This window comes from Drosophila rhopaloa, unplaced genomic scaffold, assembly GCF_018152115.1.
Source record: "Drosophila rhopaloa isolate 14029-0021.01 unplaced genomic scaffold, ASM1815211v1 contig_3, whole genome shotgun sequence".
NCBI lineage: Eukaryota > Metazoa > Arthropoda > Insecta > Diptera > Drosophilidae > Drosophila > Drosophila rhopaloa.
This window is the reverse complement of record NW_025335123.1, coordinates 3,114,036-3,136,246: the sequence shown is the minus strand read 5'-3', so window position 1 is coordinate 3,136,246 and position 22,211 is coordinate 3,114,036. Positions and strand designations below refer to the sequence as shown.

The 22,211-nt window shown below is 37.6% G+C and overlaps 1 protein-coding gene across 1 annotated transcript in view; it reads right to left on the bottom strand.

Annotated features, from left to right (window-relative positions):
- Positions 1–22,211, bottom strand: part of LOC108043568 (chaoptin) — a 217,810-nt gene that overhangs the window by 85,974 nt on the left and 109,625 nt on the right. Inside the window, exon 6 of the mRNA XM_044461346.1 lies at positions 15,160–15,186. The gene's annotated coding sequence lies outside the window, so the exon portion shown is untranslated. The remainder of the gene's footprint in view (positions 1–15,159; positions 15,187–22,211) is intronic.

Genomic DNA, 22,211 nt, shown 5'->3' with positions numbered 1-22,211 from the left:
GAATGGAGAATGTCCCGCTTAATTCACTTACCACTGAGCAGATTGCTGGCCATCGGGGTCCTGGCTCTTGTTTTTATTTTCCCCGGTCCACTGCCAACTGAAGCCAACCAAGTCGATGGACATCGAACTCGGTTTTTGCCATTCTGCTTACTTTTTTTGCGTTCACTCATTTGGTAAATTTATAAACAGATTGTCGTACAGGAAAATCCATTCTTTAAATTAAGGGATTTTTGAATTCTTTAATTGTATTTGTAGTATGATCAATCGATTCCATCTAATGAAGATCATATAACTAAGCCAGAGAATATAGTATTTGTTTTTATGTTTGGAACTGATTCAAAAACAGATCAAAAAATATTAGCAAAAGACTAACATTGATTTTATGTATCCAAAAGTACCTTGATTACTGCTTATATATATGAAATTATTAGTTCGTTAATTTTGTAATTCTTTGTTCTGGTTTTTTAAATTCAGAATTCAGTTTATGGAGTGTGAATTTCTCCCGATTGAAGCCATCACTTGAAGGCCTATTTTCATGTTGATTTTGCTTTCTACTCCCTAGTTTTCCTTTGGCATACGGACATTGCCTTAGATTGATTGTTTTATCGTTCGTTTCCTTTTGTTGGCCCTTTCGAGTGCTATTATCCTGGCCGTGTATCCTTTTTAGCTGCATCCAACTCGTTCGAACGCCCATTAGATGGCAACAACAATTACGTGTTGCGCTTTTATTGTGGCCAGCTCGTTTGTTTTAGCATTACCACCCCCTCCTCCGGTATGCATCCTTTGGCCAGGATAAAACGGACCCCGGACAAGTGCGAAAAAAGGATACGAGCCACGTGTGATTGCCCTTTGATGTGCCAGTGCCGTTGTTGTATTTTCTCTAATGTTTATTTGCCATTTCAGCGCCTGTTGTGTGCCATTCCCGCCATCCTTGATCCTTTTCCGCTGGCCATTCCACGGGGCTCGCTTCCTGCCCGCCAGTTTGCCGATTGTCCTGTTTGGCCAGGACAGGTGCGACATTTGGCATGTCCACGCAATTAGCGCCCTTGTCCATTCTCCATTTTCCGTTTCCCATTTTCCATTTTCCATGCCTCACATCCACACCCGCACCCACTCGTCCTTGCGGCCCTCGATTAACTCGTTTTCACCGACCAGGCCGCTAACGAGCCCACATTTGTCCAGCCATCGAGGAGCGGACGAGGTCAAAACAAACCAAAAGTGCACTTAAAAAAAACTCAGAAACACAAATTATGATTTTGTTTGTTAAGAAATCAGCTTTGCTTTGCTGGAATCTTAAAAATAAAATAAATCAAGAAACCAGTTAAGTATTTTAATCATCTTTTTGAAATATTCGCAAAATACTCTTTTTCAAAAAAAAACTAAAAGTGAATTTACGAAATTCCGTTTTTAACGCCCATTTGGTAACAGATGAATAAGAACAAATGGAACGAATATCAATTTTATGTCATATTTTGTAATAGCTTAGACATTTTTCTTAGTGTATATGTTCGGATGTCAAGTGGCCGTTCAAGTGCATGTTCCCCGTATAATTTTATGATGGATGTGGGCACTCACAGGTGATCCACTTTAATGGATGTGTGAGCAGGTTTATGAGGATAAGGTCGAGGTCGTTGTTTAAGCCCTTTCCCTTAAGAAAACAAATATTCCTATTAGCAGGACAGCTAATTGTTATACGGTGTTTTGGTGTACACAATTTCTAGGGCAAGAAAAAGGTTTCTTAATTTCCTATGATTTTTTTAAGAAATGTTTGCCATTAAATGTTTAAATGTTTACCATTAATATTTTATTATTTATTATTATTTATTTAAGGAAAAATAAAAGTGAAAGCTGCTCTAAGATGTGGATTTGCCAATGCCCAATTGATTATTTTGCTATTCTGCTCAACTTCGTTAGAGTAATCCCCTCATTGGACCTCCTTTTCTCTGTTGCATTGTCGAGATTTTGTCAGCGCTTTGGCATTCTGTGTCCGGCTCATTATTTAGCATAATTATTTATAGTTTTATTTATCACTCTTGACAAGTTTTTACGGTCGCTTCCGTCGCCACCCGAACAAAAGGGGCAGAAGCCCAACAGCCAGCAAAACTTTCCCAGGCCAGAAAAAATAAAGAAAGTGTGCGGAGGAGCGGGGGAACTCGGGGTGGAGTGGGGAATCCCAGGGAGCAGGGCAAGGCAAAACATTTAATATTAAATGGGGCAGGAGCAGGGCGAAACTTTGATCCTTTTGTGTACTGGGCTCTGCTGTGCTGCGCTGCCCCACCGGAATCAGAAGGCGAGTCTATTTTACACTCGAAGAAATTTGTTTCAGCCTTCAAACAATTGGGACATTTCTCTACAATACGCCGATGGAGCTCAAAAATATATTATAATGTCTTAAGCTATACTTATTTTTCAGTATTTTAAAATGTAGCTGTGATTTTTCTAATTTCTAATGTATGATTGTTTAATTTGCTATCCTACATTACTACATTTATTGTCATTTATTTGACCTGTTTATGGCATTATTTTTATAATTATATTTCTGAATTCTTAAAGTATATATGGTACTAGATTTGTAATTATTTTGCTGAATTTTAAAAGTTAGTTATGCTTTTTTTTAAATCTCTAATGCATGATTTTTTAATTTGCTATCCTACTTTTATGCATTTATTGTTATTTATTTGTAGTGTTTATTGCATTATTTTTATAATTGTATTTCTGAATTATAAAGTTTATATCATACTATATTTATAATTATTTTGCTGTATTTTAAAAGTTACTCAGAGCACATTATAATTAATATTTGATGTGTTTTTGCATCAGCTTTGAGTGGTCATCATTTGAGGGGTCTCTTTTTCCGAGTGTACTTATTCCGCTTGCCTTGTGGCAGTCTTAGTGCCTTAAATAGTTGCACCTTTGGCCACTCCAAGCCAGAAGAAAGCCAGCGAAGTGGGCAAGTGGGAAAGACTGGAGTGCAGTCGAGTAGAGTGGCTGCCAGTGGAGTGGACTGGATTGTTGTGCTGTTTTCTGGTTATATTTCTCCATTCTTCTTTTTTTCGTATTTTTTTTTTTTGTATTTTTCGGACACTGCTGGCGGATTACGGAGCACATGCTTAGTGCCTATTATTTATGGACCCTTGAAACTGCAGCAGCTGCAGTGGCTGCCACAAGAAGAGAAGCCATCGCCCAGCATGGTCAATTGATTCCTGTGTCGTTCATCCTGCATCCTGCATCCTGAATCCTGAATCCTGCACCCTGCGTTTTGCGTCCCGTGTCCTTTATCCTGCTGAAAACAGATCCCTCCCCATGGCAACAATAACAGAAGTGCCGGATTACGACGTATTTGGTGCGGCAATCAGGTGTTGTGGAGCTTCGTCTTAAATGAGTTAATTTGAGCAGCAATAGTCCGCTTTATGCCGCACTAACTGCCTTTTCTTGGTCGCTCTGTTCCTAACTTCATTCGGAAGTTTACTCATTGTTGAGTCTTAATCTGCTGAACAAATGTAATACGACATTGATATTGTTAAATTGCCATTATGATTGTTCAAGCGAGTAAATTTCAATTATTGTTTGAAATGAGACAATGGCACTTTAACGAACTTATAATTGTATTTACTTAATATATCTATTAAAAGTTGGTTATGCAGAATATTCGTTTTATGTGTTAAATCTTTTATAATTTTACAGACACTAAAATTATTTCACTCAGGCGGAAGGAATTGAATGGTTCGTTTTACCCTCTCACTTATTTTGATAGTTTTGTTTTACTTTAAACATAATTGATCAAACATAAACAGATAATAGTCCAAAAATAAGAAACTTCTTAAAAGTTATTACTATAATTTTGGCACACGAAATAAGTTTTCCCCAGATTTAACCAGGATATCATACTAATGTTGAATATTTCAATTAAATAATTTTTGAAATTTCATAACGCCGCATTCCGAAATTCTTTAAATGGAAATGGTGCAGTCGAAAAGTGTTAATTACGACTGCAAAGGACTCCGAAATTGCACTCCTTCCCCTGGCCTTTTTCATATATCCTGAACTCCTTGACTCAGCTTCTGGTCGAATCCATTTTTTTGTGAACCGGCAACTCGGGGGCGAACTTCGCTTTGGCAACAAATTGCACTGGCTTTGTCTTGGGGATGCGTTTTAATCTGGCCATTGTTCCTCGTCCCCAGGACCTCTCCTCCTCTTTTTGCGCTTTCCTTTTCCTGCCACTCCGCCTTGTAAATTATGTGTTTTAATATTTTACAAAGACTCAAAAACTGAGCACTTTGTTTATAATCTTATGCCCGTTTTTGCAGCTCTCCACTCGCTTCTTTCTTGGGTTTTAATAAGCCCCCCCCCCAAATAGGGGCGTTGTGGGAGGGGGCGTGGCCAACAGAGGCAGTAAATATAAATAACTACAAAAGACAAAGATCCGAAGGGCGACGAGCAGAAATTATAGAAAAATGTTGCAGTTGTAACTTTTAATTTGCACCAAAAGGAAGTGAATTTCTCCAGTGCTCATTTATTTGTATTGGCGTTTCCTTTGCTGCTTAACCCTTTGGTGACTAACTGCCGGATTCCGACTCAATTAGGACGGGACTTAAGCTAACATTTAGTAATTTTCCAAGAAGGTGTTTTAGAATGAAGTTGAAGCTTATGAAAAAACCATATATCTTAGAGCAATAAATAATTAAATATTTTAAATATTAAATATTTGTTTTTAAAAAATCGGCCGATAGTGTTAAAAATATTCAATTCTAATCATATTGATTTTAATTTTTTTTTCCAATTTAAAATCATTAGATTGCAAAACAATATAAAGTTAATCATTTAAAAAAATTTCGCAGAAAAATGAAAAATACTTTGGCTGGAATCTAAAAAAATCAACTCAATTGTTTGGTTTTTTAATCGATACCATTGGAAATAGTGGTCGTATGTTGGAATGTCATACCTCGTTAAATTCGTTTTAAAATTTCCAATCAAGTTGTATTCTCAGAAAAATAAATACAAAAATACATTTTTTTACAATAAATCATGAGGGTACGGGTACCCCTTAATAAAATTTTTTGGCCGAAATCTGGAAAAATTACCTCTATTTTTCTGTTTTTTAAGTCTAAGAAATAGTGGTTGAATTGTGGAATGGCCTAGCTAAGAGTTTGGTTGTCCCTGAACAAAAGTCTTCTCTGTGCACCTGGAAATCGGCAATTATGTTTGAATCCTGGTAAAAGGGAAGTTGGTAAAAATATGGCTGCCGACTGGCAACTGGCAACTGGCACTCCGTAAGGACGATCCTTTAATGGCCAGAACCATTGACCTGGGGCAAACTCGGGACTGACTTACGAGTATAGGCAACTTAATTATCTGCGACAATTACAAGCAGGCAACAAATCTAAGCAGGAATGTCCTGTGTGCACGGCATGTGTGTGTGGCCTGTCAGCACATTTGTCTACGTGGCGTATGAATAATTGCAAATGCCAACAATGGGCGGCATTTGTCGTTGTGGTTGTCGGTGTTTTGTCCTTGTCTCTACATCGGTCCTTGCTGCTCCTGCTCCTGCCCCTGCACATTCCGCATTTGATATACAACTCATATATATGTTTACCTGGCTCTGTGATCATTTAGATAAATAATTCCAAATGTTAATTGAGTGCAAGGGTTTCGCAGGCGGACGAAAGTTTCTGGCGTGGCCTGTGTGAAAATTAATTAACTAAATTATTAAGTGGCTGGCAAAGGCCGTTGTGCCGGCCAAAATGAATATTGTAAATTATGCTTTTATTATTGCCGCAAGTTGTTTGGCACGATAATGACGATGTCCTGGCCATGTGCCGGCATTTGGCTTTAATTGCGGCCTAGTGGCCAAAAATTACCTGACCCAAAGTCCCCATTACTGGTCAAGACATTAAGCAATATTTATGACAGGCAGCCACCCACGAATTGCACCGCCAAATGCTTATTTAATGAGTTAATTATTTTTTGTATTTATTGCAATGCCAAAATATGCGAATGAGCAAACGTGAAAATATGCGCAATTAAATGTTAAGCACGAGAGCAGTCGAGAAAAACCCATTAGAATTTTCGGGGTTTGTTCTTTTTGGACGGCTGACTCAATTAGCGAAGGGTCCCAGTGGTGGAAAAACAGTGGAAAATGGGGGAAAATGCGCGGACCAACAGGCAAATCATGCATGTAAGCATCGTTCATTTCCCCTCACTTTTTTCCGAGTTATGGGTTTTTTTAATTGCGATTTCAAAAATATTATGGCAAATAGTTTAGTGCTTTCACTTAAATTAAATAATGCTATGGAATAAGTCTGTATTTTATTGACACTTATTGTTAAAGTTTAAATTATTACGTAAAAATAGGGATTTACACTCAAGGCAGTCTCACTCATTATTTTTAAAATGCAAATATTTTTAGGCTCAAGGCTTATTAAGGATGTAATCAAGCAATTTAGGACCATGAAGTTTTAACATATTAATATTTTGAGTGCCATCAAAGTCAGCAAAAGGAATACATCATAAATGTCTTTCACAATTTTCCTATAATTTCGCCATTTGATTTGATATACAACTGGGAAAAAAACATTCAAACATTGACCGCAAGTTTTTAAATAATGGAAAGCCAAGAGCCACGCAATCGTTAACCCGAATTAACTTGTTTAACCCATTCGTGGCCGATACCAGAAAGTAAAGGCAAACATAAAATGTTTTCGGCCGCACAGACAAAGGAAACTTTTCCAATTTTCCGAGCACATTGGCCCGACCGCCGATGCCGCTGCTGCTGCGTCAATCAATCAATCAGGCAATCGTTCATGCGCACATTAATTTATTCATTTTAGCGGAATCGCAACGAGAAATATTTTTCCCATTTAATAGCTCTCTTACCAATTTTCGTGCTGGGCGGGCGCAAAACGCTTTTAATTACTTAACCGGAAATTGGCAATTAAAGCGATTTAACGGCCCACATGAATGCGGGCCTCTCAGAGTGCCCCAAAAGCCCAGACAAACATAAGAATTTCGGGGTGGTGGTGTGAGTGGTAGTGGGGCATTCCCCCTTTTAATGGGCATTTTCCTCGCTCTTCCTCGCCTTCTCATCAACTAACGTCATCGTTCAGGGCCTTAATCAAGTTTTAAATGGCCACAAACCGCCTACCCGCACCCACCCCCACCCCCACTCCCCCTTTTCCTTAAGGTGCTGGCAACTCGTTCATTGTTATTTATTGTGTGTTGTTGTTATTGCCGGAAATTTATTTCAATTTTCGCCAAGCTGCAAAGTTTTGTATTGTCATTGCGAACGTTCGCCTTTTTCCAATTAGAGATGGGCGGCGGTTCTGGGGGGTGGTTTTTCGGGGAAGGAGAGGGGGGCTGGCGGATTCCAAGGGGTAGCATAAAAACTCATTTAACTTTTTTGCCCAGCGAAACGTCAAACGCCCAGCGAAAGTTGCCTCCGCACATTGGTTTTTCCGGGCAACGGCGACCCACCGATATCTGTTGCATAGTTCTAGGGGCGCTGCATAATTAATTATTTGCCCCCAGCGAAGTGGAACGGTGCGAAATGGAACGGAAGCCGTCACGGAATGAAACGGAAGTGATAGGGGAGTTTTCTTGACCCTTAGCTCAACAGTGCCTGCTTATAAGTTATTGATTTAGGGGAAGTTTAAACTACTCATCTTGAGTGAAATCACCTCAAATAAACTTAAATAACTATTCTTTTAATTACATTTCAGAAATATTGTAAAATATATTAGAATACATAAGCATACAAGTTTAAAACAAAATTTTAATTAAAAGTAATAACGCGAAACCAAAGTCATTTGGGATTTGAAATCATTTTGTGGAGGTGTTTAAGACTATGCAGTAAAAATATTTTGTCAACTTTGTATTGTTTTAAAATATAAATTTGTTATCTTTAAGACACCTTTTAAAGGTATTTCCAAGCCCCCAAGATTTGTGTGCCACCAACCAATACACTATGGGGCCAACGACCACTTTTGTTGGCCAAAATTAATAACTCGCTCAATTTTAGAGATATCGAGATAAAACTTTACCAATCGTTTTTTGGTATCCTTAGGCAACATATATGTTAATAAGAATAGGATCGAACAAATATATCCCATAGCTGCCATACGATCGATATAGTCAACTTTGTTATTTTTTAAGATAATCGAATAATTTTTTTTTTTTTATTATATACTTTATAATTACATTTATATTATATTTTTTTATATTTTTTATATCTGCTTCTGAATAGAATTCAAAATGCAAGACAAAATGTTCTTCGTTCCACAAAGATTCAATGTAAATGCACAAAAATCGATTAAACAAATTTTATTATTAAGTAAAAAAATGGCACCTGCTATTAAACATCATGCTCTTTGGATTCTAGTTCAATATTTCATTGAAAATCAAAAGGATTCTAATATTCAACGCAACTACTGTTAAGGTTGCAAAACTTGTGGTTATGTGCTTAAAAATTAAATTTCGGAAAAAGTGGCAATAAGTGGCGATTCTAACCATATACATTTTAAAAAGAATTTAATACTCTACAAATCTCAATAGGTTTCAGAAGTGGACTCCGCTGGACTCACTTTGTTACTCTACTTAAAAATTAGTTTTCTAATTAAAAAACGCGTTTTAGACAACTCACTTTAACACTTAAGTACAAAGAAAGCACGATAGATTTCAACCGTTTAAACACACAAACACTTAGTATACACCACCATTCATCGAATTCATATCACAAAATTTTTTTGGAACGCTTATAAACTGCTTTTTTAAACGCTTTAAAAATGCAATTTAAAAGTCGAATTTCAAAAGCACGTGGCTTGCATCTTAAACATCTGATTTAACAGCTGTTATCTTAACAGAAGCGCACTCTATCGGAATTTCTGAAACGTAACATTGCAGATTGGTCTTCTGTTAATATATCCTAAAACAACTTTTTTGGATTTGACGACTTTTCAAAAATGGATTTGGCCAACCAAAGTGGTCGTTGGCCCCATAGTGCAATATAAATAAAAATTCAATATAATTGTATTGGTTTTTAAAAGTTCCACAACACGATATGAGCAAACTAAAATGTTATGTTCTTAATTGCAGTGTTTTGTATTCGATTAAATAGCTGGTTTCGCAGAAAAATTCTTTAGAATATAATAAAGCTTGAATTATTATATCTGTGTAATAGATTTAAATAGAACAATGATTTTTAATAAGGCGAAGAGCACTTTCTGTAGTTTCCTTGCTGATTTCCCCCACACTTCTCACCACTTGACTCCCTTGGTTCGCTGGCTCTGATGAATTTGAGTTCTTGTGGCAACCAAATAGAATGGAAAATTGTGCGTCAGGGACTTAGATTCAGTTGGACATGTTCGCCGGAGATCGCTCCCGGGGGAGGGGAATGTGGGAACTGAAGTACTGAAGAGCGGGGGGAAAGCGGGGAAAGTGGATGACTTGCGGCTGGCCGCTTAATTTTCGGTCTTTGCCAAGCGTCCAATTTGCCGCCACATTGCAGCCAAAGTTATTCGCGAAAAACTTGAAACTTTGCCACCATTCGTCCCCGAAAGTGAAGTCGCCATCTCCGCCTCGCCCCCCTTCTCCCCCTCCCCTCCCTTACACCATACTAATTTCAATTGCTCCCGGCTAATGTGGGACAAGTCGCGAACTCTTCGCTCTCCCCTCGCTAGTTTATGGCGAAAGTTGAGCTGAAAAATGCGCGGAGAAAATGTCAAGTGCGATTTATACAAATTTCACGGTTACTGCTAAAGTGTCGAAAACTTTTCACGGTTACTCGGAATTAGCCTAAGTCCGTTGCAGTTTCAGTGTTTCATTATACTTTTTTTGCGTTTGGCCAACCATACAAATTCCAGGAATTTTCCGAAAAATTCCGTCGAATTTCTCAATTTCCATTCAGCGCGACTGCCCAAACAATTTCACGATAGTTAATTAATCGATGGCATATATGTAGGGGCACCTCTGGGGTAATCACAATATGTGCCACCAACTTTTCGCGCCCGCATTCGCAATTCGAGATTGGTCATCGAAATACTTTCGAATAGGAAGGGTGTATTGGTTCGAAAAAATTCAAAACTTATTAAATAGAAACATACTTGTAATTAAGTATATTATTCCATCTATTTAAATATATATTTAAGGTTTAATTATTTTACAATGTGTAATGTACAAGAAAAAAAAAAAAATAAATCTTCAATTATAAAATGTTAAAATGTTGTTTTTGTTATAAGTATTATTTTGTATAAATATTAAGATTTCACTGGATATTCTCCAATAGTTTTCTACTTTTTTAGGCTATCGGCAAGTCCATCCGTATTTTGTGCTTAAATATATTTTCAAATTCTTTTTCGACTGCCACATATATTCGTATATATTTTTAAAACATTTTTTTGCGGACCTGAAAATGTTTGTGCATCCGATACGCAAAACAAATGCAATCGCCGAAGTGGTCAGGGGGTTTTATATTCTTTTTCGCTGCAACTGAATGTTTTATCTCGCCCGCTGCGTTTTGGGGGTTTTGTAATATTCCCCGATGTCAGTTTGATGGCCAAAAAATACAAACTTTCCGCAACAACAAACAACGCGGGAAGGGAGGGGGATAAAGGCAAAAAAAAAACTTTTCCCATTTAATTGGAAAATTAAATTTTACGCTGCTGCAGCGTGAAACAGTGCGGGCGCAGAGTTTCTCACCTTCGCCTGATTTTGCGCCTCACTTCGTGCTTCCATTTGCAAGGTAATATCTAAAGCGAAATGCATTTAAAACATTTTGCCTTGCTGCATTCCGGGGATTCCCGGGGCCACTCCAAGTGTCATGTCAAGTGTCTCCAGTGTCCCCGCCTTTCGCCCGCTTTTCCACCCCGCTTTTCCACCCCGCTTTTCCCCCCTGCTTTTCCTACTTATGCAATTTTCCAAAATGACTCGGAATTCATTTGACAAATTGTCTGTCCAGCGGAGGAGTGGGTAAGCAGTGGGTAAGCAGTGGGTAAGCAGTGGGTAAGCGGTGACCAAGGGTGCGGAGGGCAGATGCATCATTTCACTCCTCGGACGGCTGTCGGCATTCGTTTTGTGCCCTGTCATTGGTCGGGCAAGTGGCAAAATTAAATTTAACAAGACGAGTGCCAAGGCTGCCACATTGTTTAAAGTGCTTAACAAGCGGCAGGATCACAAGGACGAGGGGGGCAGGGGGTGGGGTAGCCAACACCTTCCAACGGCCTCCAGCCAGTTGACCCACCACCGATCCGATGGAGCAATAGAGCTCTGGAGCTCGGTAGCTGCAGCCACCAAAGAAGTGGCATGAAAAATGAAATGAAAACCAGCAAGTAACCGCAATCATTGCTCGACTCGTCGCTCGTTAGCAGCACCCGTCCCGGGAAAGTGGAAAAATCGGGGGAGGGGGAGGGTGAAAAGCGACGAAAGTGCGGCTGCGGAGTTGGTGGTCCAACCAACCTCAAAGAAAAGCGACCAATGCATTTTCTTGCACTCTGATTCGAGCCGAATTTGTGGGCAAGCTTTTTGTTAGACTCGTGAATATGATGATTTGTCCGGCATTTAAAGGAAAGAGGGTTAATAGATTTTAGACTCAGTTTAAGTTTAGGGTCAACATCTTTTACCAGCCACCGTTTGATTACTATTGTCCCTGCCTGCAAATCTTATACCTTGTACAATATTGTCATTCCCAACGGGGCGTATACTTAATAAAAGATTGTTTTAAATTAATCGCTATGCATCTTCTTTCTATACCTTTAATGTTAAGATATAAAACTTTAATTATGAATATACCCTATTTAGTTGCTATTTTTTTTATTTTAGTTTTGCTTATTCCAAGATATTATGGTCAATTCATTTGGATCAAATTTATTATATTCTAAGCAGAATAAAGTATTAACTGAGTTCTTATAGGTATTTGTTTGTTTATTAAGAACAATATTTTATCTCTGACTATTTATTTTTCAATATTTTTTAGCATTATAATTATTTCCAATAGTATTTAAGCATTGTGATGCGTTTGCTCGGTATTAAATCGGTTTGTAAAGTCAGAAGTTTGTGCGGTCCGTAGCTGCACTCTTCATGGCTTTTCCCAGCATTTCCCTCCATTTCCCCCCATTTCCCATCCCATTTGCCTGTGCCATTGTCCCCGCTTTTGTCTCTGCCTGCGGGCGCTGAACTCATTTGGCTTTGGTGTCGGCCTGCTTAGCAGGAGAATGGCTACAAGTGCTGGCCAACAGGACGGGAATGGCTGAAACCCAGTCAGCCAGTCAGCCAGTCATCCAGACATTCAGTCATCCAGTCAGCCAGTCACTCATCCCATGATCCTGCTGTCCGGCATATTGTTTGTGTGTGTGTGTGTGAATCTGTCTGTTTGAGAGGGGAAAGGATGATGAAGAAAGAGCTTTGATTTTGCGGTTAGAGGATGTGCCACGCCCACCCTGCTGCGACGCCCCCCCTTGCATTAGGTAATTACTTCTTTGTGAAGCTCGATGAAGTGCAAATTCATTAAGCTAGTGCACTTACTTCTGCAGTTGCGGCTTGCGTTTTTACAATTAATCAACATGCAGCGACCTTTACACACACAATCAAATTAAGTCGCTCTTGACGCTCGCTTGTTATTTAATTGCGAAATTAATTTTGCATCGTCAGATGTCAAAAAATATTCAGGTGCTTGTGTCACAGCTAAAAACAAACCTTTTTTTGTTGCCGTCACAATGTCATGATACTCATATGTTGCCCTAAAATAATTCCAACTAAATTTGTTTGACACAAAAATGTTCGATTGTGCCATTAACACATTGTGCATTTTGATCACCTCTGCTTAAATGTATTTAAAGTTACAGGTGTTCAGTCTAATGAGAACTGACAATTGATATTATTGCAAATAGATTATATTTTTTCAGAGGTATTTTCTGTGCTGTGCGAAAGTCTGTGGTATATTATTATTTGATAACCCAGGTTTGCTGACCTTATGCTCCTGGTGCATTCAAAGGCCCAGTTAAAATTTCATAAAATCCATCGCCCATAACCATTGGCTCGGATGTCTATAGTCAGTTTGGTGCCCCAAACTTCGGGGGAATGTGTAAAATTAAGGGAATCGGCTCTTTGGCAGGCTTGCATCGGATTATGACTGGGAAATGCAATTTGGGGCCTGAGAAACCGACTCAAGCCAGATATTCGAACTCAAAGCAAAGGGATCTGGCCAGCTGCTAACGAAGCCGAATTTCAAGTATCCACTTGCTGCTTTCTACCCCTTTTTTCCCAGTTTTCCTTCACTTCGCCGGCAAAGGAATAAACTTGCTTATTGCATTGAAATGCAATTCCAACTTGCTACATTTATGAACTATATAGACTACATAGTGTTTGGGCAGCGAATGCGAAATAAATTTCCGCACAGAAGCAGTAGCCAAAAGAACGGAAATTTCCCTCATAATTTCGTTGGCGGGTTTTATAATAAATAATTTTTCACTAAAATTCCAGCACACAGACGGAAGATGGCCACTCAATAAAAAAATAAATAAGAAGAAAGCGCTCCACAAGCACAAGCAGAAAGGGACACACAAAACTGAGCGTAATACAAATAAATGCGAGTGAGGCCAAAAAATCGGGGGATAAATGGAAAAAGAAAGGCGGAATGTAGTAAGTGCATGCCAGCACCAGAAACACTCAAAGTTTATGAAAGGCGCGTCCTCGTCGCCGCCAAAGTTTTCTCAATACTCTGTAGGAAGCAGGGTCCTGGAAAATGGAGTTCAAGTCAAAATATACGATTTAGTTGGAAAAATAGGATGGCTAGGGAAGCTCGATGCTATGTTATTATTTTAATTAAAATGTGGCTTGAGATTATATATATATTGTCAGTATTTTAAAGATCTTCTTTGTGGATTTCTCTTTAATATGGTGGTCAATTATCTGAACCTAAATATAAAATATATTGGATATAGTGGCTAGAACTGCGCTTCCAATTTATACTTTAAAGGTATTAAATTATTTAGGCATTCTTTTGAATGAAAAAAAAAATTAAATTAATGTTCAATGTAGAGCAAGTATTTGGCTTGAAATACCTTTTAATCTTTTAATTTTCATATTATTATTTTATTTTTCTACTCATAATTTTGTTTCCTTTAAATATATATGTAAGAGTACACCATTAACATAAAACTATTATTTGATTACAGTTTTTCTTCTTTTCAAAATGGATGGCTGAACGAATTAAACCTTATCTTAGAAATGACTGAAAGTCCCCTAATCTATTAATTTTTTTAATTTATATAGTTTTGTTATTTTTTTATAAGACATTACTATTTTTTCGCTTAAGTAAATATAAGTATCAAAAACAAAGTAATTATTTAGTTTAAAATTGCAGCGATTTCTTGTTTCTTTTAACTACTTTACAAAATTACGATGTTTAAAGAAAGCATTAGACTTTTTTAAAGCCATTACCGACAAAAGGTATATCTTTCTTTAAATCTTTTAATGTTTTGCTTAGTTTCATAATTCACAACAATAATACTGTCACAATAAGTTTAATTTCACCAAAAATAAACACATTTTTTCTTTGAAAGAGCACCTGGCTGTGGGTCATTTGGAATATATATATAGATTTTTTTGGCCTACCGCCGGCCACGTAAAACAAAGTAGGGGTATATCACAGGACCCTGAGACTGTGTATGTGTGTGTGTGTGTGTGTATCCTGGTGTATCGCCAATTACTGTGTCTGTTTGAGCGTACAAAGCGTTTTATAAACCAACTTCGACTTTCGAACGGCGACCGCCTCGGTTTTCCGATGCCAGTCACGCTTGGACTTTGTCGGGGAACTTTTCCAGCCCTCACCCGCCATTTTCCGACCCCCACCCCCCCGGCTGCCCCATCCCATCACCGGTTTTCCCCCAGAAGCTGTCGTTGCTCTTGAACTTTTTCGCTTTTGATTTTATTGCCAATTGACCAAGTTTTTGGGTCGATTGCTTATGTTATCGCAAGGCAAGGAAAAAGGAAGGACCCAGGAACGATTGGGAGGTGGAGACCGGTCACTTAAAATGCCAAGACAGCTGTCTCGGATGAGTATCGCGGCCCGGCACTTGTATCTGTATCTGCAGCCGGGTATCCGTATCTGTATCTCAGCCGTCGGCCAATTCCCTAGATGGGTGCAGCATATTTAAAATGTCTTCAACTCACCTCAACGGCCACGTGGCATCCACCGAGCTGCAAGATAGAGAGAAAGCAGATGCCAAGGGTGAATAATAAAAAAATAATGTATACTGTATTAATCAAATTTAAATTGGCTGAAACTGAACAGCCATCGACCAGTTGATCAGTTTAAGAAACTGCACTTTAGGTGAATTTATTTATATATTACAAACCATTTTTAAGCATAGACCTCTGGGGAAAGTAAAGATATACACGCATAAATAAATATTCGAAATAATTGACAGTATTGGGGCGAGATTTCATTTGAAATGCTTCGCAGAGCAAAAATCATTAAATGTTTAATATTTGTTTGTGGGCCAATAATTCTCATTGCTCCAACTGCAAAATAATCATCAGAATAAAAGTCAATAAATTTCTGCGCTTTTTTCATCAGGATACATTTTAATTTATTTGTTTTGCGTTTTGTAAGACAAATAATTACTTTTTTATTTACTTAAATTCAGGCCTTTGACCTTCCGTTCGGTTCGGAGTTTAAGCCTTAACGACCCAAGCTTTCAAAAGTGCTGGATCAGGGCTCAAATTTAAATTTTTTATTTAATAGAATTCAGGCGTGTTTTGCAAAAAAAAAAATACAGAAGGCTTTTCAATTCATGGGATTCGTAGAAATGTGAGAGGCAGAATAATTGAACTCGATTCGGCTGTTATGCACAAAGTGGAAAGCCATCAATAAATTTATGATTTGTGGGTTACCAATTAATGTTTGTTGTATCTAATAATACGAATATTTAGGAAATGAATTAGAAGAATGCCTGTGTTTTTTAATTAACCAGCTCCAAGCTAAATTAATTAAAATCCTTATTATAAAATTTCACAGAACATTCCAAATGACTATTTGGATATAAACTAAAACAATATATTTTTTGCATTGGCTTATATAACTTAATAAATTAAAGAAGCTATTTTTTTTAGATTTTTAATAGCGCAAATTGACTAAGCCCATTTTATTATAATCAAAGAAAAGTTGTTCTCTTTTCCTGCTTAGTCCTTGCACTCCTGGAACTATGCTCTCGCAGGGCTTAAAAACTCATCCAATCCTCTGAGACTCGTGGCCGGAATAATTCATCGGCCCATTCAATCCCACTGCGATAACAGTGGTCGGCGAATACTTCATTGGCCAGCCACAACAATGCCCCTAATTATCGACTTAAGGGCATTTGGCCGCCTCTTAGCTTATTAGACGGCAAACCGCTGGCCAAATACGCGGAGCATGGCCGAGTATTTTGGGCCACTGCCCGGGGACCCAAAGCCGGAAGGGAAATCGGAATCGGAATCAGAATCAGAATCAGAAACCGAATCAGAATCAGAATCGGAATGGAGAATGGCATCCGTATCGCAGGTGGAAATGGGGCATCGTGAGGGGCCACCCGTGGAGCTGCGAAATCTGTGCGAATTAGGCCGACGCGTAATAATAGTAATAACAATAATAATGATCAAATTCAGGGCGCAAAAAACAGGAAAAAACAAACAAACAAAAAATGAGGCAACTACACACCAAAAAAATTAGGTTTCAAAATTTTTACAATTCTTTGTGACTTCAATCAATTAATTCTACTATTAAGAGGGCAATTCTTTTTTAATTAAAATTATAGAAATTTAATTCAATTTGGATATTTAAATAATAGTTTTATGAAATTAAAATCAGCTGACATATATTTTTCCAAAAAAACCTTTAACGTTATTCGAATAGGCTCCTGATCCTGAAGTCCATAATATTCGACTTAGTGAAGTTTCAAGAAAAGATTATATTTTTTCGCTGAGTGCACCAGACTAAATTTGTGCGCATTAAATAAATAACGGCAACATGTGTGTTTCGGTGCACGGCATAAGCGTAATGAATGCACGATTATTTGTAGCTTTTATTAGCAAGGCTGAAAAGGCGGAGCTCTAATGCCAGCTGCCGTCGGAAAAGCCGGGTGGAAATGCGGAAAATGCGGGATAGTGGAGTTTCGGTGGGCGAAAAACAAAAGGAATCGAGGTAATCCCGGCGCACTCGAGCTCTGTTATCATGTCAAGCGGCCAAGTGGCTAAGGATTCAGACGGAAATAAGCTTTTGTTAATACGAAAGAATTATTCCAGTTACCCTTGATCAAGAGGATACGTATATTAGGCAGATTCTATCTTTACAAAAAAGTGAGATCATTTGAGGGTAACTCTACTTGGCATTTTGCTCAGTAAGGTCTTACAAAGTAAACTCCGTACATTCAACATTTCGTTATTTTTTGTATTTTTAAAACCTTTTGTCAATTGTAAATGGTAAGCTATTTAATGTTATGGGTCTCAGTAAAATGAAGTATCCACTATCAAGTATATTTAAAATGAAGAAATCAAATGATGTAATATTTTTAAAAGCCTGAGAAACACATATACGATATGCATATTGAATTCATATTGAATTCATATTTAGAACGTTTTATTTCAAATCTTAGAAGGTTGTTTTTAGGCATTATTCACCCATATAAAGTTAGCTAATATATTTTCCATTGTTTAGCAGAAACTTTTTTTTGCATGTAAAGAATTCTTATTCCCGTATGACCAATTGAAAATTCATTTATAGGGAGTTTATGACCGGCCCAATCACCTGTTGGAGCTTTTGTTGTTCGCCATTGTTGATTTTGCTCGATTGCTACAAATTAGCCATCGATGTCGCCTTTTGTTTGGCCGATGTGCGGACACCAATGCATATTCATGGGCTGGCTGTGTAGCTGTATTGGTGCGTATCTGTGTGAGGACGGGGTGCGACGTTGGCCAAAATCAACACTGACCATCCGCTCTGATTGAAAACGGCGCCAAGGCGAGCAAAAGCCAAAGAAAACTAAAAAACATTGCGGAAATCAACAAATTGAAAAGCAAATTGAATCAGTCGAGCGCGGCGAAGGCATCAATATAGGCTTTGCTTTTAAAAGTGGTATACCTTCCATAACCAGCGTTCAAGTTGCCGTTTTTAATTTTGTGGCGATTTTAAATAATATATATTATAATTGCAAAAAAACCTAACGAAAAATTAAAATATTTCCCAGTGGAACTATAAAATATAGTTGTCCGATCCCGCCCTTTTTTACTTATAAGTAACAAAAATTAGACTCTTTGCAAAAAAAAAATTATGGGTTAAATCATCAGTTTTTGGACAAAGCCATTTTTTGAAAATTTGGAAAGAGGTTACATCATAAAATTATGAAAAATCTCAAATATATTCAAACCAAGATGAAAACGTAGAGTTTTAGAAAGGGTATAAACATGTTTGTTTATTTTTAAGTAACAATGATTATGGGCTGAATAACAGAATAACATATCAGGTTTTACTTTAGTTGTCCTTCACTCGTCCTATTTGTAGATATTACATAATCCAAAAACCCCTGATTAATTCAGAAACTTTAACTATTAACTAACTTAATATTATTTTTATTAAAAGAGTAAAGTGGAAAATTTCGCAGCTCAAAACACCCAAGTCTTACCTTAAACTAGCTGTTGACTTAAAAAGGCCCCGGAGCGCAGTTTGAAATTAAAAATTTTGGCAGCCATAGAATCTTTCTGTGGGGCTATTTCTTCCGCACCCCTTTCTTCCGCTTTCACCCCCTTTCACCCACTTTCCAGCCACTTTCTCCACAGCCCGCACACCCAATGAATCTGCATATGCGTAGAGCACACAGAAACTCAACAGGAGCCTTCAAATATGCGCTCATGTCGCAAGAGCGCAAAACTTTATTGCACCATATTTTCTCGAGCAGCCAAAACACACATATGAACAGGTACACTACGAAAAAAAAAATAATTTTCAATTAAGATTTTATATTGGAAAATTATCAATACAAAAAACCAAAGCTGTTCGAAGTGAATATATATTGATTTTGGCTTAAAACAGAAGCAGTTTAAATGTTTGAAAGTAAATGCTAAATGTGTGCATTTCGTTAAACACAAAAAATATAGACCACGCTAATTTTGTTAATTAATCATCTTTTTAATTTTGTTAATTATACACACTTAACAGAACTAATTCACTTAGAACTTATTTCTCAACTGAACCAATTGAATTAATTTCTGTGTGCATGCGTGCATGCTATTTTTATCAGCGAAGCTGTGGAAAAATTTGTCCTGATCCTTTTTGCCATGCCAAACTTGTTGGGCAACTTTTAATACCCGTCCTCTGTCTCGAGGGTATAGCTGCGTTCCGGGAATTCCCGCACCCAGCCAAATAATGCCCTCCTCTGGGGGCGAATGTTCAACTGGTTACAGGGTATGGAAGAGCCTCATCCTGCGAAAACAAACAAAACTCCGATGATCTCCTTTTGCAGCGGCACAAAAACGCTCGACGAAATTTCATTGAAAGCCGACGACACAACGCTGTTGGGACAATTTTTGGCGATTTACGTTGTGCGCACACCCTTTTTGAAAAACGGCCAAAATTGAGGTTGCGATGGGGGAGTTCTCGGAATGGGCTTGCAGTTGGGTCGCACTGCGACAATTAAACCCTCGCACACAGAGTTACTGATACGGCGCGGCGAAAAGGAAAAGTCTGCCAACAACCAACAACCAACTGGCGAATGGTGAATGGCAGCTGGAAAAGCGGGGGAAATGCGGGAAAATGCGGCTCAGACTAACGAAGCTAAATGTATGCAAACAGCAAACATAAATGCTGCAAGTGAAAAGGGAAACAGTGAAAAGAATACCTTTAAATGTAAGTTGCATTCTTCAATTAAAAAGATATTCTGGTGTTCCAAGTTATTTTTTGAATCAACTCTTTTTACATTCGGAAATGTCTCCTTCACTGCGTTATAAACTTCAGACCAACATTATAATAGCCTCTGCAAGGGTATAAAAAATATATTTATATATATATATATATATTTCGATTGAGTAGCCAAGTACAAAAAACCATATTTTTGTACATTTTTCATTGGCTGTCTACTGTTTATGCTTCTTTTAAAGATTTAAAATAATAACTATAGACTCCTTTGCTTAAAGTGATTAAAATTTGTAGACTTAAATCGATTAGCATATTATCTTCGAACTAACTATATTTTGTACTTATAAAATTACAATAAAAGCGCTATTTTTATATTGAATTAATTTGCCGATATCAAAATAGTCTGTTTGTTTTTTTTCCAAATAACTAGACCATTCACTAAGACACTAACACTTTCAATGCAATAGTAGAAGAGAAAAAGTCCAGGCACATTCGTTTTTTCCCAAGTTCCCACATAAATTTCGACATGGGTTTGGCACAGCAGTATTGGTGAATAAAAACAGAGCTAATTGTGCCCTCGCAAATCTCTCACACCTTGTCTTGAAGTCATTGGAAATTAATCGCTTCCCCAGGCAAAAGTTGCTCTCCCATTCCGGCTTTGTGGGGCCAAAAGTGGGCTTGTGCAGAAGGTTAAACACATGTAAATCACGAATCACGTTTTTCCAGGAAGAGAAACAGAAGCAGAAACAGGAACAGGAACTGGAACAGGAACCGAAGCAGACCCCACAAATCAAGTGGCCCTGCTCAGCACATAATGGCCATTTGGTGTTCAATGCGGCATCGCCGCTCCACCCGCAACAATTTCAATGGGCAAGGGGGTGAGTCGAAGGGCCAAAGTGTTGAATTGATGGCCAGGGCTTCTGGGAGAGGTGCGTCGATGGACAGCTCACTGAATTTGCAATCCGGTTAGGGCCAAGTTAAGGGTCCAACGAGCCAAGAGGGCTGCCAAATTGTTCGTAGAGAAATCAGAAACAAAGTTCAGGTGTAGTACTATTCAGTCAAGATTCTGTTAACTTACAAAACACCTGTATATTTAACAAAAAATGCAAACAAAAAAATAATGTATCGTAGTTAACCAAAACAATATAAAAAGTCAAATAGCAATGAAGTATTTTTGGTCTGCGAAAATCATTTTCGTTAAACCTTTTCATGGCAGCTCATTGATTACTGATTACGGATTACTGATTACCGACTAACATCTTTATATTGTTGCATCAGATTTCCACCATTTGTACAACGTTCTCCATTCATTTTCGCCCCAAGTTTCCTTGGGTTTATTGTTGTGATTTTGTAAGGAGGAAGCGAAAAAAGAAGATGGTTTCCGTTTTGTGAGGCGACATTGTAATCAACAGGAACCGCTGAAAGCAGACATCAGCCCTTCAATATGGGTGCCCCTTTTCAACTTTCTTTTCTCTATTTTTCTGCGTTTTTACTTTCTCTTTTGTTATTTCTCTTATTTGTATACCCGATACTCATTGGGTGAAATGAAGTATTGTATTCGCTGAAAAGTTGGTTGCAGGTTGAAGAAAGCGCTTACAACACAATTGATTATATATATTCTTGATCAGGATCATTATACGAGCCATTTCTAAACTTCGAGATCTTGAAAACTATAAGAGCCATAGGATTGGAAATAAACATAATTATTTATGTGTTGGTAACGCAGCTCTCATCTATTACAAATATTTCCAATAAATCACCTGAGAGCAAATTAACTCCATTATTTCCTATACTTAATATTGCTTATTATAAATGAGACTTCATATAATTTGTAGCTATAATTGACATATTTCATATCTTTCTTATATCACATGAAATTTGAATTTGCCATGAACAAATGGTTTTAAAAATTTACATTTTAAATACAATTTGAACAATTAACCTAGCTCTATTATATTTTGCCAATGATGATCCAATGTTTTTCATATATGAACTAATACAAAAAAGAACGCAATGGGTAATAAAGTAAGAAATTAGTTATTAACGGTCTTTTGTTCTTGGCCACAATCCTCAACATGTTTTAACCTTTTCTAAGAAAATGACCCATGTGGTTTATGCCTAAAGATATTACGACGAAGTGTATGCCTGAAGGACATAGTAATGGGTATTTCAGAGTCGACTATAGAGTTATTTCTGGTTTCTTTTATTTCTTGCTAGTTTTTACTTTTTTCCTCACTTGTTGTTCTATCTGCTTTCATTCTTTTTTTCTTTTCCTTCCTCTTTTTGCGTTTTCTTTCTTTTTTTGTACATTTTTTTAAAAGTTATTTTACTTTTTCTC